Source organism: Cupressus sempervirens, chromosome 4 (genome assembly GCF_028749045.1).
Source record: "Cupressus sempervirens isolate cs-2001-9-10 chromosome 4, ASM2874904v1, whole genome shotgun sequence".
NCBI classification, from domain to species: domain Eukaryota; kingdom Viridiplantae; phylum Streptophyta; class Pinopsida; order Cupressales; family Cupressaceae; genus Cupressus; species Cupressus sempervirens.
The window spans coordinates 822,286,469-822,304,827 of NC_143121.1; positions in this window are offsets into that span (position 1 = coordinate 822,286,469).

Here is an 18,359-nt window from a genome sequence, read left to right on the forward strand (position 1 = left end):
GCATGAGAAAAGATGTCAAGTTAAAAGTTAGAAGATGATGCCAAGCTATCTTTGGTTGTTGAGTAAAATTCCAGTATATGCTAAGTTGAACAGACTAGTGGATGTCGAGTAAGACATGTTAGTAGTTGCCAAGTAGATGAACTTCAGTGGAAGCCAAGTCAATAAAATCTTTGGAATTTGAGTGTACAACTATCATCACAAATGCAATAAATGCTAGGTTTTTAACCTAATAAAGTTGAAAATCATTCATTTTTGAATATTCAAACACAAAGTGAAGTTGAGGAGAGTGAAGAAGTGATTCTACAATTATCAAACAATGATTTGCAGTGATTCCAATAATGTTTCAACTTGATTTCATCAATTCACAAGTATTTTATTCAAGTGCCAAGCTATGTAGAGTTTGAAAGCTTATTTATTTTTAAATCCTAGTTCGATAAAAGATGGCATTTGGGTCAAAATCTACCAAAGGAAAGGAAGGTCTTGAAATTCAACTAGTTAGTAATGAAGTCAAACATCTAGAGTTTAGGCCCATTCTTGAAGTTGCCTATAAGAATGATCCCACTAGTGCCCTATCTATAATACCTGATAAAGTTGTTATGGTCCAAGACATTTGAAAGTTTTATAACTGTAAAGTTGGAGCCATAGGAGATTTGGAGATTTTTAATGCATTTGATAAACTGTGTGATAATGGAAAACTTAAAGATGAATTCTCCATAGTTGAGAAGAAGGGTCTAACCAAAACCTTAGTATTGACTATTGTTTTCAAAATGCAATGGATACACATAGTGTTGAGCATAATCCACAATGGATCCTTTTCATTAGAGACAGGGCCAGTAATGTTTTCAAAGAGAACTGTCCATAGGGTTACTAGTATTCCAACCCTAGATTGGCCAAAGACCTTGAGAAGTGACAAAAAGGAGGCCATACAGAAGAATACTGGTGCAAAATGGAATAATAGGGGAATGACAATAGAGACCATTATAGAACTCCTACTATATTTTTTTATAAGAGTCATATCCCAAAAATTCTACTAGTCAAGTAGACTAAATAGTGTACCATGTATTGCAGTAGATGTAGCATATAAATTGGTGAAGAAATATTATACATATGATCTTGCAGAGCTTATGTTACAACAGATCAATGAGAATTTGGGAGCTATAAGGAAGTCTAAGGGAGCTCAATGCAAATTTGGCTTAGTTTTGGTTTGTATATTTTTCTATATTATGAAAGAATTCCCTTCAGTAGGCAAGGTGAAATGGGATTGGAATAAGACCATTGTTGAGAAAATCAATGGATTCATTGAGCAAATGAGTGAGAATTTTGATGCCCAAATGACTAGCTATTTTGAGGACTTCAAAAAGTCCATGAAATAGAGGATGAGGATACCAGTCTCACTGGTTGAGCAGCATGAAAATGACATTTGCTTTCTTGTGGATATTGATCACATGTAAATACAAGTAGTCATACCTAGAGTGAGATGGCTTAGGCCATTAGGTTATGAACTTGATCTTGATCAAGCCTTAGCAGCAATAATAGCTCTACTTGTAGAAGACATTGACAAGGCTGCAAAACATTTTGGAACTTATGATATTGTCAAATCAAGGGTGGTGATAGACCTTAAGAAAACCATAGTAGTGAAGAAAAGGACAAATTGATCAAGAAGATCAAGAAGACATTTGGAGTTGAAGAAGTAAACACAATAGAGGAAGAGGAAGAAAATGAAGAAGAGGATGACAATGAAAATGAAGAAGATGAGCCTCTACAACTAACACAAGGCCTAGGTGAGGATAAAGAGGAAGGTGCAGAGGAAAAAGAAGTTGAGGAAGCACCTATCAGAACTAAAGTCACCAAGAGGAAGGCTAAAACTCCACATGCTCCTCAACCCAAAGCAAAGAAAGGGACAAAACTTGGACCAATGAAGCCTACTACCAGAGCCACCACTAGAGCTACAACACAAATGGCCAAAGAAGAGGCAAAAAAGAAGAAGAAAATGTTAGAGTAATTAGTTGTTTTCACTTATTAATTAAATCACTTTGATTTAATTAATTAAGTTGCCTATTACTCTATTTTTCTTAAGCTATTTTGTAGGTGCATATAATTAATATTTTATTAGTTATATTATGCAACCTAGCTTTTTTAGGCTTTAGGTTACCCTTTTTGGGTTTTGATCTCCTTTATAAGGATTGATCTCTTTGTATTTTTCATTATGAAGATCTGTTGAATAATATTTTCTTCGTCTAAGTTTTTTAGATCAAACCCTTACCTCTTCTTGTCTTTTTCTTCTCTGTGACAGGTTTTCTGCATGCAGGTTTTCTTGGGCTTCATGGATTTGTTGTGTGCTTTTGCTCAAATCCTACATGGTATCAGAGCCAAATCTATTGTAGCTTGTTTAGTGTTTCAAGAAAAAGGGAGAACAAGGGTTTGGCAGATCAGATCTAGCTTTTTTTAGGCTTTTTCTAAGAAAATTGGGGGGTCACTAATTTTTAGAGTAGTTTGAGGCCAAAAAAACCTCACGGATGGATTCAAAAGGCGTTAAAACCCCCATTTTGATATAAAAATTTTCCAATTTGGACAATGTTGATCTGGGAGGCAAATTTTTTTCTCGTACAGGGTCGTACGACCTCTACACACAATCCAAGATATAGAAAAATTTAAAAAATTGCAAAAAAAATTGCGTAGGCATTTTTTAGCCCGTGGCAGTTAGTTAACTGCAGCAGAACTGCTAGCGGTTAACCGTTGCAGTCACCATTGGCAAAAACCACAGGCAGTCCGCCAACAGCCCACAGTGGAGCTGCCCCACAAAAACCCTCTACCCTCCTGCTACCTTGGCCACCGCTCCACCGGTGGTGTAGGGGTGGCACCCTTTTTTTGTTTTTTATTTATTTTTATTAAAAAAATAATAATTTTTTCTTGCATTTCAGAGGGCCTGGTGGTTTTTTCTCTATAACTTGAGCATACAGATGTATTTTTTCAATCCAAAAAATGTGTCCAAAAGTTGGTTCCAAGACAAAGATATTTGTCTAGGCTTTTTTGAGTTTTGATGTAGTTTGGTTGCCTATTTTGGTAGTCAAAGCTAGATGTTCTATTTTGCACTCTGGGAGGCATATCTTGAGCATCCGATCTTCATTTTTGGACTTCTTTATATCACTGGAAAGCTCTTTCTGTGCTCTTTCCAATGATGCTAGTTGTTTTTCTAGATTTTTTTCCAGGTACATCCTATTTAGTCTTTTTCATTTTAGCATTCTGGTGGATATCCTGTTTGTTTCAAGTTTGGGGATTGATTTTGTTGCTTCAGTTGCTTCATTTTGGGCTCTACCTTCTATTGTTTCATCCTTATTTTTTTTTATCATTATTGATATTCATTGTAAGCATCTTTATGCAACACACTGAGATAAAGTGCCACTCTTGCATTTCGAGATCCTTTTCATCATTGTGATTTGTTTTACTCGCACTATTTTATAAAATTTCATGGGGGGATAGTTGTTTGCTGCTTATAAGCCCTCTTTCTCTTTTGCCTCATGTAGTGTTGATGACATGTGCCTTTATGGGTGTCCGTACCTTACTCTCGATCTGTCTAGTTCCTATGTTGTAGGAGATTCTTTGGCCCACCTTTTCAGCTGCCTGTCACCTCACCTACATTAAGGTGGGGTTATATTGTTATTCTATGCTTCTTTGGTTGATGGTTCATTGGTGTGAGCTATGTATTTAGTACTTGATCCTACATAATAGGCGATTGCAGTGGTTGGCTACCTATGCATTTCAATGAGATTGATCATCTACCATATAGACATGCTCAGTTTGTGCCTTCTATTTCCATGGAGGTTCTACAGATCAACATTTTGACAGAGTTTTGTGGTTCTTCATGCTTTAGTGATTCTCTTCTGATCTCTTTGTTCGTTCTTCTAGAACATTCTTTTCTATCTCTTTTTGGAGTAGGGTTTTTCCCATGTGGTTTCTCTATTTCTCCTCTTTATAGAGATTTTGTTGTGGTTGGGTACCTGATCAGGCCTTGTTGCCGGGACCCAATTTTCTACTTTCATAGCTATGCTAGTTTAGCTTACCTCCTAAGCTTCACTTAAGGGGGTGTGTAAGAGTAATTAGTTTTTTTCACTTATTAATTAAATCACTTTGATTTAATTAATTAAGTTGCCTATTACTCTATTTTTCTTAAGCTATCTTGTAAGTGCATATAATTCATATTTTATTAATTATACTATGCAACCTAGCTTTTTTAGGCTTTAGGTCACCCTTTTCAGGTTTTGATCTCCTTTATAAGAGTTTATCTCTTTGTATTTTTCATTATGAAGATTCGTTGAAAAATATTTTCTTCATCTGAGTTTTTCAGATCAAAACCTTGCCTCTTCTTGTCTTTTTCTTCTCTGTGATAGGTTTTCTGCATGCAAGTTTTCTTGGGCTTCATGGATTTGTTGTGCACTTTTGCTCAAATCCTATAGAAAACTACCAAGAAGACTAATGAGGAGCCAAGAAAGAGAAGAAAAAATGTAGCTTAACCTGACTTAGATGAAGAAAAGATAGAGATAGATGATAATAGTCAGTTCAAAGTGGTAAGTCATCCACCTAAGTCTTCAATTGATAAATTATGTGCAAAAATTAGAAATGGAGACTTAAAAGATTTAAAGAATTTAGATTTTAATAAGCTCACTAAGGAAGAGAAAAATAAAATACAGGAATCTGTGTATGCTATGATGGCCAAGTACAAGCACACACCTCTAGAGCTAGATGGCTCAATGCCCAAGGAGTTGTATAAAATTCTTGAAGATAAATAGCATTTTTGTCTACAAATGGAAAAGGAAATAAGGGAATCTACTTTAGCTAGATTGTTGCCTAGTTTGACTAAGGGTCAAATAACTAATATAGTCAAGAGGCACAATAGTAGATTTACTCCTAAGTATAGAGCATTTTGTGTTTTTCAAAATAAAATTGAAGATGTAGTCAGAAAATCCACAAGACTATGGAAAATAATTTATAAGAAAATTGATGATGTTTTTGATGAGGAATACAAGGTAGAAGCAAGTGCCAAGAAAAAGGAAATGAAAGAAATAGGGAAGAAGGAAGAAGAGAAGAAAGTGGAAGAAGAAAATAAAGATGAAGAGGAGAATAAAGAGGAGAAAGAGGAAGAAAAGGGTACAGATGAGCAGCAAGAGAAAAGTGTGCAAGACAAAAAACTATCAGCTCCTAGCCCTCATCATGCCACCATCACACCTACAGAGATTATCAACATTAAGGATGTTATTGACACTTATGGTCAAAACATCAATCCATTAACTATAGAGGATCTAACAAAGATCCTTGATCAATCAACACAAGCAGCTATATTACGTACAAGCCCAATACTAGTTAGTGTTGATGAGTTGCAAAAGGCAATAATAAAATCAAAGGAAGTCAAGGTGCAAACACAAGAACCACCTTCGACCACTCAAACTATTGGAATCCTATTCCTTCCTCCACCATCTCCATTAAAAGTAGTCATAGATGCACTTCAAGTGCCGAGTGTAGTAGTAGGGGAAGACAAAGAAAAATTAATACAGACAACAAGCACACCCCTAGCCATTGATAGTAAAAAGGAGAAATAAGCTAAAGAGAAGGAAGAGACAAGAGATGATGAGGAATCTACAATACAAACATTGGTTGAACTACCCAAAATAGGTACTCCCACTCAAACTCTTTAGAAGTTGAGCACTAAAATTCTAGCATTGCAAATTCATACACCAGGCTCGAGCTCAACAAAAGTAGCTAGGAAACTTTAGTATGGAATTCTTGAGCTTGATGAGGAAATCACAATACCTTACTATGAATCTATTACCCTCATTGAAGAGAAGATTAATGAAATATAGAGTGCACTGGATAGAAGGAGACAAGAGGTATTGAGAAAAGAATATAAATATAGGCAAGCACTAAATGAGATAAAGGACATCTTCATGGATGCCATTAGCTTGTAGACACTCGATGAGTCAAGGCCAATAGTAGAACAACTATCTAACATAGTTGATCAGGTAACAAATGAAGACCATGATACAAATGCAAAATTAATGGAATGGTCAGAGAGGAAGTTCCAAGGAAAGGTAAATGAGGAAAATATCTGGTGATATAGCACTATCTCAATTTGTGCTGGCTAAGAAATTAGAAAGAGTAAAGATTGTACTTGGGAATAGATTCTCCCTATACAACAAGTTGTGCGATTTTTTTCCAACTTCACACAAGAGACTAGCTAGAAGATACTAAGTTTGGAGAGAAATCTAAAGATTTCTAGCATGCAACTCCCCACCAATCCAGCTCAAAGTGAGAAGCATTTTTCTCAAACGCTTCACACTTTAAGAGAATTAGTTGTATTAATAGTAGAGGAGGCTAATACAAAAGCTAAGTTGATGCAAATGTAGTCTTCTATAACCCCTCACTTGGAGGTACTCCATAAGGAGCACATGTATGAAAAAATAGTCCTCAAGAAAGATTCAAATCTTTGTATCTTGATTGAACTTGTACATCTAGTAGTAGAGGTTGTCATCCAACATAAGTCACTGGACATTGCACTAGAAAATTGGGATGTAGCTCTAAAAATACTCTTGGAGGTAAATAGCACATTTTTGGCTAAGCATGGTATTAATCCATAGAACCCTTTAACATTAGTGTCAAAAAGGGGGAGATAAAGTAAGAGGGAGATATATGTATAAAGGGAGATATGTATATATGTAGATACTATGGGAGAATATCAAATTTTGAATCATTTTTTGATTACATTCTTTCATTCATTTTGAGAATAATGTGGAAAGTTTGTAAATAGAAAAAAAGGGGGAGACTAGTAATAAAGGAGAAAGGAGGAGATGCAAAATTTTGAACTTCAACAAATCAGATACAACACATAGGCTCATAATGCAGAAGTAGGACAAAGGACAAAGAGAATCAGACACATTAGCATAGAATTTTAGTCTCAAGAATGGACAAGGCATAATTAACTCAGAGGGAGTCATAAGGTATATTGTTACTCACAATATTTCTTTTGAAATTTTGCATGAATACCAAGCAAATAAAGAATGTACTCAATAAGGTTAAGTTCATACATGCTTAGTTAAGTGTTTTTGACACTCACGTCAAAGGGGGAGATTGTTGGTAAAAAGAATAGCCTTGACAATTGAGTGTCAACACACTTAACTATTTTCACTATATATGTTGAGTACACAATTTATGATGAGCCAAAATTTCAATAGGTGTTGAGCCATAGTTGGTGCCGAGCAAGTCTAAACATAGTACGTGCCGAGTAAACTAGGAAATTTTATGTGTCGAGTAATTCAGAAATGTTTAGATGTTGATCAATACAGAACATACATGTGCCAAGCAATACAGTTTTTAATAGGTGCCAAGTGAACTAGGAAAGTGATAGATGTCGAGCAATCCAAGAATCAATTTATGCCCAACATCAGTAATGTAATGAGTGCTGAGTGACTCAAGATTAGCATAAGAGTTTGTGCTTTCACAAACTAAGATGTAAAACATTTTTAGAGCTGACCTAGAGAAATTTTGAAGGAGAAAAAGGATAAGGACAAATCATTTACATTCCCTATGCAATATGCATGCAATCAATCAAAAAAATGGAGAAGGCATGCAACCAATGAGAAAAATCCAAGGTATGAGTAGGAATTTGAGACTCAATATGGATCATAGATCCACACCTAACCCTAAGCCTTCACATTCTTTATAAGGATGTCAAATGCATCATTTCATGTGTGGAAGAGAACAGTTTAAGGGGAGATTATAGCAAAATTTCAGTGAGAAGAAGGAAAGACTTAGAGGAACAGAGAAACAAGTTCATATCAAGTTGATCAAAATAGTGCAAGGGATAAGGAACACATAAAAAAATTAGATCAAGCAAGGATCAGAATGAGAAGAGTAGATCTAGTACCTGAACCCAGCAATCAGAGATTACATTCAATCAGGTCAAATGTTCTAATACTTTCTCACAATTGTATTAGATGTTGAGATCCTATATTGATAGGTTAGCTTAATAGCTAGGTAGGAGAACCTTTGGAGAAGGTGACTAAAAATCCTATGTATTAGGTGGGTTTAACGACCTATTGTAAATCCTTTAACAAGGTGACACTTCATGTAAGTGTTTGTAAATCCTTTAACCAAGTCACTATTGACATAGTGTAAAGCCTTTAACAGGGTAGGCCTTTCATAGGGCAGACCATCAAAAGTGGTTCAATATATATTGCTACAATAATTTTTGTGGGTGTCATCCCCACCTTAGTTTTACCTTCTTATTCCTATAGGGTTTCTAGGTTATCAATTCTAGTGTTATGCATTGATCCATGCTTTCATTTCATGTTTGTTTATATGTTTACATGGATGCAATTTGTTTTTTAGTTCTATGTTTAAATGATAGAAAAAGGTAGAAAAGAATATCAAATTTTGAATCATTTTTTTATTACATTCTTTCATTCATTTTGAGGATAATGTGGAAAGTTTGTAAATAGCCAAAAAGGGGGAGATGCAAAATTTTGAACTTCAACAGATCAGATAGAACACACAGGCTCAAAATGCAGAAATAGGACAAAGGATAGAGAGAATTAGGCACATTAGCACATAATTTTAGTCTCAAGAATGGATAAGGCATAATCAACTTAGGGGGATTCATAAGGTATATTGTTACTCATAATTTTTTTTTTTGAAATTTTGCATGAATACCAAGAAAATAATGAATGTACTCAATAATGTTAAAGTTCATAAATGCTTAGTTAAGTGTTTTTGACACTCATGTCAAAGGGGGAGATTGTTGGTCAAAAGAATAGTCTTGACAATTGTGTGTTAACACACTTAACCATGTTCACTATATATGCTGAGTACACAATATATGCCAAGCCAAATTTTTAATAGGTGTTGATCCATAGTTGGTGTCGAGTAAACCAAAAAAGTTTATGTGTTGAGTAATTCAGAAATGTTCAGATGCTGAGCAATACAGAAAATACATGTGCCAAGAAATATAGTGTTTAATAGGTGCTAAGTGAACCTAGAAAGTAATAGATGCCAAGAAATCTAGGAATCAATTCATGTCGAGCGTCAGTATTGTAATGAGTGTCGAGTAACTTAGGATAGGCATAATAGTTTGTGCTTTCACAGAATAAGATGTAAAACATTTTTGGAGCTGACCTAGAGAAATTTTGAAGGAGAAAAAGGATAAGGACGAAATATTTACATTCCCTATGCAATCTGCATGCAACCAATCAAAAAAATGGAGAAGGCATGCAACCAATGAGAAAAATCCAAGTTATGAGCAGGAATTTGAGATTCAATATGGATCATAGATCCACACCTAACCCTAAGTCTTCACATTATTTATAAGGAGGTCAAATGCATCATTTCATGTGTGGAAGAGAACAGTTTAAGGGGAGATTATAGCAAAATTTTAGTGAGAAGAAGGAAAGACTTAGAGAAACAGAGCAACAAGTTCATATCAAGTTGATCAAAATAGTGCAAGGGATAAGGAACGCATAGAAAGATCAGATCAAGCAAGGATCAGAATGAGAAGAGTAGATCTAGTACCTGAACCCAACAATCAGAGATTACATTTAATAAGGTCAAATGTTCTAATACTTTCTCACAATTTTTTTAGATGTTGAAATCCTATATTGATTAGTTAGCTTAACAACTAGGTAGGAGAATCTTTGGAGAAGGTGGTTGAAAATCCTATGTATTAGGTGGGTTTAACAACCTATTGTAAATCTTTTAATAGGGTGACACTTCATGTAAGTGTTTGTAAATCCTTTAACTAGGTCACTATTGACATAGTGAAAAGCCTTTAATAGGGAAGGCCTTTCACAGGGAAGACCATTAGAAGTGGTTGAATATATATTTCTGCAGTAATTTTTTGTGCGTGTCATCCCCACCCTAGTTTTACCTTCTTATTCTTAGAGGGTTTTTGGGTTATCAATTTAGGTGTTATGTGTTGATGCATGCTTTCATTTCATGTTTGTTTATATGTTTACATGCATGCAATTTGTTTCTTAATTATATGTTTAAAGGATAGAAAAAGGTAGAAAAGTGTGGTACTTTTGATTCACCCACCCCCCCCCCCCCCCCCCCCCCCCAAAAGAAGTACTCTTCCCATTTTGAACATTCCAACAAGAAGGATCATATAAGAAGATTGTGTTAGCAAAAATATTCATTGATGATAACTTTTTTCATAGGAAATGGTGAATTGTGGAAGGTATTTTTAGAAGAAATGAGCAAAGAATTTGAGATTTCTATGTTTGGAGATATAACATTCTTTATTGGATTACATATCTAGAAGAAGAAAGATGGTATCTACATTACCCAATCTAAATATATCAAAGAAATACTAAAAAAATTTGGAATGGAAGATTATTTACTAGTTGGAACCCCTATGTCTACTAGACATAAGCTTTCCAAAATTGATGATTCTAAAGAGGTAGATTAGATCACATATAGATTAATGATTGGAAAGTTGCAGTTTGTAGTGCACACAAGGCCTGATATTGCATTAGTAGTTAGCATGGTGGCAAGATTCTTAACAAATCCCCAAGAAAATCACATGATGGAAATTAAAAGAATCATGAGATATTTGAAAGGTACTAAAGAATATGGTTTATGGTACAAAATAGGAGGCATTTTGGACTTAAAAATATTTATAAATGTTGATTGGACAAGAAGTATTGATGAAAGAAAAAGCACTAGTGGTGGAGCATTCTTTCTTGGTAAAATACTAGTGTCTTGGACAAGCAAGAAAATAATTGTATCCCTCAATCCATAGTAGAGGCAGAATATTTGGCAGCAACAGTCAATTATTCTAATATTGTTTGATTCAAACAACTATTGGCAAGTATGAAGATAGAGATCAAGGATCTAGTAGTCATATATTCTGATAACACTAGTGTAATTAATATATCAAAGAATCCAGTGATGCATACCAAAACAAAACACATTGCTATAAAATATCATTTCTTGAGAGAACTAGTTCAAGATAAAGAAGTCAAATTGGAATATGTAACTACTGAAGAAAAAATTATAGACATATTCACCAAGCCATTACCTAAGGATGTATTTCTCTATCTCATAGGTAAGCTAGGGGTCATTCCCTAATCTAAAGCTCACTAAAATGAAGTTTAGTGATGCATCAACTAGCACATGTTGAAGATCATTCACTTGGTACAATATTGACAAGAGCATATTGCAAATGAATCAGTACTTGAGGTATATTGATATTCATTTATTATTGTTTTTGGCATGAGATGTCAAAGAGGGAGAAGTTTTTTGTCATATCACATAGAATTTTGTATAGAAAAAGAGATGTCAAAGAGGAAGAATGAACTTGGTCTAATATTAAAGGCAGAGTTTTCTATTAGAAAAAGTTGTAGCACAAAATAGTTTTCTAACAGAGGGAGAAACTAAAGGAAGAAAGAGTTGACACTAATAAAGGGAGTTCCCATGGATGAGAATCTGAATGAAACTAAGGAGATGTTCCTTACTGTATTCTTGCTCCAAATTTTTTGTTGTATTATGTCATGTTGTGTTGCCATCAATGCCAAAGAGGGAGATTGTTGGAACAATTGATTAATTATGCATTGTCTTTGATGTTACACAAAATTTCATATCATTACTAGTTAGTGTATGTTGAGCTCACTCAAGCATCGAAGATAGTTTTTTATGTCTATCAAGCATTCCAAAGCTTTCCTAGTTTAGAAGATAGTATCTATCGAGTTAACTTGGTCATCAAAGAAAAGGCTTGTAGAAGTTGAGTGTTAACTGAGCTCACTTAGTTAATCAAAGAAATGTTGGATAAAATCAGTGTTAACCAAGCTCACTTAGTTATCAAAGGAACTTTGTGAGTATGAAATGTTGATTGAGTTCACTTGGTTAACACAAAAAAATTCTTTCTGAGTTAGTGTCTATTGAGGAGGGTCAGCTAACAAAGGATTTTCTTGTTTTGGCATATTGAGTACAAATTGTCTATTGGTTCTAGCTGACTTAGGAAATAAATATTAATTATTCTAAGTTATATTCTAGCTGACTTGATTATATAAAAGATATAAATATAACGTCAAGGTGAGATTTTGAAAGTGTGTGAATGTATAGATGATAATTGAAGATTTAATGACGCTAAGGGAAGCAAATTAGAAGGATAAAGAAGAATATCCTTGTGAAGCTAAAAAGATATATTCAATCAAGAAGGATCATGTATACAAGCTAGAATTGAGATCTATAATCAGCAATTTAGTTGCATCATAAATCAGGTAATCTCATTGTTACTGTCTAACCATTGTAGCATTGATCGAAATCTCTTAATAGAGTTGGCTTAACAACTATTTGTAAATCCTCTAACAAGGTGGTATTTCTATTGAATTTTCCAAAGACCTCTAAGTGGGTCATTACTAATAGGGTGATTAAATAATCTAACAAGGTCACATCTAACAATATGTTTTGTAACCTTTAACAAGGTTGGCTCCTAATAGGGCTCACTTCAGAAGAGTGAAAATTAGTAACTAGTTACAATTGGTGATTTTTCCAAATTGGGTTTCCACATTAAATTCTAGTGTCAAATGTGTCTATGTTATTTCTCTTATTTGTTTGCAACTAAATTAAAGGAATAAGTAATCACATACAACATCTTAATGTTTTCATGTTAACTATTTTCTGAGCATTTTAATGTTTACCGAGTTACAACATTTTTTTTGTGTGTTTGTTGAGTATTAGTAGAGTTCAATTTTTAGAGTTTATTTTGTACTAACATGTAATGGATCTAGGATTCATTTTAGTGGTAATTGATTCACCCCTCCCCTCTTAGTTATTCCTCTTATATTTTCAACATTATCATCTAAAGAAATTGATAGTAAAAAAGATATAAAATATTGGAAGAGAAAAACTCTACAACTTATCTATGAAATGAAAAAGTGTCTACCTTCAAGTTTTTTCAATACTCAAGAACACTACCTCATACATCAAGTTGAGGAGATTGAGTTGTGTAGACCTGTACAAACTAGGTCAATGTGGATGTTGAGAGGCACTTGAAATTTATGAAGGGCTTGGTTCAACAAAGAGCACATCTTGAGGGTTCTATAGTAGAGGGAAATATGCTATACCAGACCATGGTGTACATTAGTGAATATCTTCGAAAGTTTGCAACAAATATCCATGCAAATCACATTTGGGATCCCAACCTTATTAAAACAATCAAAGGGGATTACCTAAAGGGGAAAGGTAGATTGAGGAGAGTGAGAGGTAATTATAATATTTTTATTATAGTTAATTAATTATTATCCATCATCAATATAAGTTGTTTCTAACTAGTCTAGTTATTTTCTTTGTAGTTGGTCATAAGTGGGATGCACTACATTTGAATATTACAAATAATCTTGATTGGATGATGATATGGATTCAAAAGTTTCAAGAAAATGGTCACTCATTAACATGGGACAATGTTGCATTGTTGGGTAAAGAATTTCATCGTAATGGAGATCCCAATGTTATGTCAATGCTACTTGATCTAGCATATGGCTTAAGAGATAGAAATGTTCGTAGAAGATTACTAATCATGACCCATAAGTTTAATATCAACTCATAGATCAATGCAAATAATCTTGATATATTTGAATAATTATAGATCAAACACCAAAAAGCTATGTACTACCATGGTTGTAAATTTTTCATAAAAAAGTCAAACAAAATGAATAAAACTTGTGATTCTAGGATAAGTGCAGTCTTTGAGGTCACCAATATTTTGTCTATAAATGACATACATCCTCAACAATCTAAAAATTGGTACTATGGAATTTTGGATGATATACTTGAATGCAACTTTAATTCATTCAAATTAGTTCTATTTGTCGTCAAATGATACAAGCTATGGCTAAATCAAAATAATCATAATAGGACTATTATTGAACATGATAGTGGATTTAAAATGATTAATACAAGGTCATTTGAGCTAGTTGGAGATGAGCCCTATGTTCTTCCAAGGAAATGAAAGAAAGTGTTTTACTTTGGCATTCCACACAAACCATGTTACTCATCTATTATTAGACATGATCCAAGAGGAAGGATGTTAAAGTATAATATGATGGAAGATGAAGATATTGAAAAATTAAAAGATGAAGTAAATGAACAATTGTTACACAATGATTAAGGAGAAGAAGAAGATGATGATTCTAGTGATGCTAACAATGATGGTGATGATGATGACAATGATGATGATCATGGTCATGCTCATGAAGATGGTGATGATGCTCATAGTGATGATGGTGATGATAGTGGTGATGAAGATGATGATGATGATGGTGATGAAGATGGTGGTGGTGACAATGATGAGTAATGTGACATGTACATTGATGGTGATGATGATGATTACATGGATGAAGATGATGATCAATGGCATGATCAATGAAATGTCTGTCAACATACAATCAATTCTAAGTATGATGGGGTCATGATTTATTTATAGAAATTTGTTTGACTTGTATGTTGTTATAAAGTTATTATGTGTTGAACTCTACTGTCATGGAGTATATACAATGATATTGTATTGCTACCACACATAAAGTACATGTAAGGAATTATAAAATATATAATTATTTTGATGAATGCATCATGTAATTTTTTTCTCTTACATAATTTTTAGTATATAGAGCATTGTAAGTGCACAACATTTCATTCATTATAATATGGGTGAATTTGATGAGTGAGATGACCAAATTTTTCTTTCAAAACCATATATGCAGATACAAATATTAAGTACTTAGAAATTTTTTTTTTCTAACTTAAGATAAATGATTTACATATGCAGGCTATTGAATGCTTGTGACCAAGATCTTGCACAGTCACATGGATCAATAGGTATAAGTCAATAGACCCTATAGTTACAATTTTCTATTTGCATATCTTCTCTTTACTGTCAACATCAACTTTAGTCCTAGTATGTCTCTCATTATATGGATTTTAGGTATCACCAAATAGGTATTTGTTTGATTAGTCTTTGTTAAGTGAGGAAAATGTGGGAATAGAAGACAAAATTGAGACATCTAGTAGGTCTAAAATAGGGAGATAAACTAGAGGTCAAAAGACTAGAAGAAAATTCAATAAAAAAATGCAATTTTTTTCTTGCTAATGGGGTGGGGTCATGTTCTTACGATAATGAGAGTTAGGGTGACAAAAAGGTTTTGTTAATGTATGTTGGTGTTTTGAAACATCTCAATTTCAAATTACCCCGATGAGAACAAGATACATCTAGGGGAAGCTACTTACCAACATACCCTTTCAGACATTAGGCCAACTATAAGGCTAGACCCTTCTTCTACTTCAATCTTTGCAAAACCTAGGTGGGTGGACCTATTAGATTCTTCATATGGTACTAGTATTCAAAGCATGGACTGAATCTAAAAAAAGAAGATAAAACCCTTATTCTACTAACACTTATGCAAAGATCTTAGACATGGAATAGCTAATAAGATGGCTAAAAAAATTGATAAACTAAGTGAGGGAATCCTTTCAGCTCTTAAATGGAAAGGGAAATGGATGATTATAATGTTGATTTCAGAAAATCCCCAAATATGCAATCATAAGAAAAAGTTGGGGTCATTGCCTTATCTATTGGGCAATTCCATGTATTACATACATATATCTATGATACCATTGACATGTTCCATACATTCAAGATATCAAATCTATCTTATCATTTTTTGAATCAGACATCAGCATTCATAAAGACCTCATTCTCATGAAATATCCTTCTTGAATAACCAACAACCCTATCAAATACATCAAGAATTTATTTGGCCCTTTGTTCCAACAACAAAACATATCAAACATAAAACCTTAAGGGGATGCAAATAGCTCTTAGTTCTTTGTCCCTAACCTCAAAACATTATAGATTATAGAGATAAGAGATGAGAATTAGAATGAAACTAAGATGTTCCTGCACATTTGTATTCATTTTTTTGAAACTATACATTCGGATGCATGTAAAACAATTAATAAAACCACTAAATATATCAGAACTAGTTATATTAGCTTAAATACTACTATTCATACAAGAGAAATATACTAAAGAATGTGGTGGAATCACAACTCTAGACTCAACAATGTAGTCTCACAAACAAACTAGAACCAACCTGGTATCACAACAATGATAAATTTTCTTCAAAATCGGAACCCTTACAATGAATGAGATAGAAAAAGATATAGGAAAGGAATGAAATACTAGATTTGATCTGGAAGTGACATGTGTCTACTTGAATCCTCATTTCCTGTTGTTGTAAAACATCTCTCCTCTTTCTACCCATGAAATCTAATATGGTTTTCATCATTATTTGTAACAAACTTGGAAATATCTCTTATGAATGATGAAAACCCTTTTGTTGCCAAAATATCTGAAATGTATCTAAAATACTGATAATACCTTGATTCAACTAGCTTGGAGGTAATAAAGTTTTCCCCTAACTGTGTTTTTACTACCTCTTATGTTCATTCAGTTTACCATTTCTCTGGAAATCAAATCTGAACTGTCCCAACTAAATGAAACTAGAAAACGAACACCTAAGACAAATCCTCACATAACTTTAACCGTTGGATTCATGCACAAAAACAAACTCCAAAAATGGAAAGTTCATTCTCTCCTAATTCTGGCGATATATAATATGCTATATTCGCATACCAAAAATACCTAGAATACCATTTTGAAAATCTAGCTCCTGAAATGGCTCTGAAACTTCATCTCATTTTCAATTTTAAATGCAAAAATATAATATTTCCCAAAGTCAAAATTTAAGGGTATATCCCCTTTTAATTTAAAAATATTCTACATGTGATTTTTTGGAATATATATATATATATATGTATGTATGTATGTATGTATGTATGTATGTATGTATGTATTAAATTTCTACATTTTTGAATGTTTTCTCATTTTTTCCATCTGAGTCGATTGAGTTTGACTTTCTATGCCACATGGTAGCATGTGATTGATCATGTTTACCATGTCACCTACACCTAGGTGTCATGTGGTACCCTTTGATTGGTCCTTGAAGTGCTTCCAAGTGTCAAATTTTGATTAGGCCTCTTGACTACCCCATCATCACCACATCACCCTCTATTTGTACCTGCCACGTCACTATCGATTGGGGCTTGCTACTATGTTTTGACTAGGTGCATCCCCGCATGCATAATTAGTAGTTTCCATGCCATATGTAGGAATATTCCCTTGAGACACATGGAACATTGTGACATGGTGACACCTTAGAATTTGTGCCAAGTTGGAAAGTCCTTTGACATGTGTCACCTCCCAGTTCATCCACCTCATTCCATGCACTTCCACTTGTCATCATTTGGTTGGTCACTAGATCCACATCATCAGCTGATGTCATCATCTTTGGTGATATGCTTATTCAAAATTTCTTTATGGTTGCCAAACTATTCAGACCCAACATGCATGACTTGGCTTCCAAAAGCCTTTGTCTTCACGACATTAGATTTTGTGAGTGATGGGATATATAAAGACATTAAAACTTAATGTGGGAGTAAAGTGGGATATTACAATGTGATGATACCATCTAGTACCTCTCTATGTGTGATGCATGTTCCTCACTCCTGAGCTTTGGATACATTTTTGTGAATCAATTCCCCTTTAAAACCATGGATCACATAATAGCAAACATTCTCCTATGCACCAAAATGAGTGTCAAAACCTTCATTCTAGAGAAAATTGGTCAAAGAAATTTTTTAAAATATGGGTCTTGACTTATGCGATTAATAAAATTAGAAGAGCGTCATTTTATTTGATAAAACCACTCATTGGCAAGTGTCATTTCTAGGCCTCACTAGTCTCTACCCCTATGTGACTCCTTGCTCATACTCCAAACACATGGAAAAACATGTACTTGCATACATAGTAATCCTTTAGGGAAAATGTTGACCCCTTTGAAAACAAAAATTCTTTGCAATGACAAGGAGAAAATAATGAAGAAGACTCATTGCTTCCCTCTTTCAATGTTATCCTCCCTCCTCTCACATTTTGAGTAGCATGCTTCCTAACAAAAATGGGCATCTCAATTTACATGCTCTACTCCAAAATTTTCACATTGTGGCTCCTTTAAAATATGGTGCTCAACGTATCATTTGGAACAAAGGATAAGTAGAGTTGGTGGGTGGTTGAGTAGCTGAGAGGCTCCCTTACTCCTTGCATTTATATGTGTATAAGCTTGGATATGCAGTTACCAAAATGATCCTATAAATGGTCAATTGTGAATTGGGGAGTAATGTATTCAAATAGTGATCTTGTCTCTTATATGATATATCTTTTATTTTCTTAAAATTTCCTTCTTTGGGTACATGATGACTCT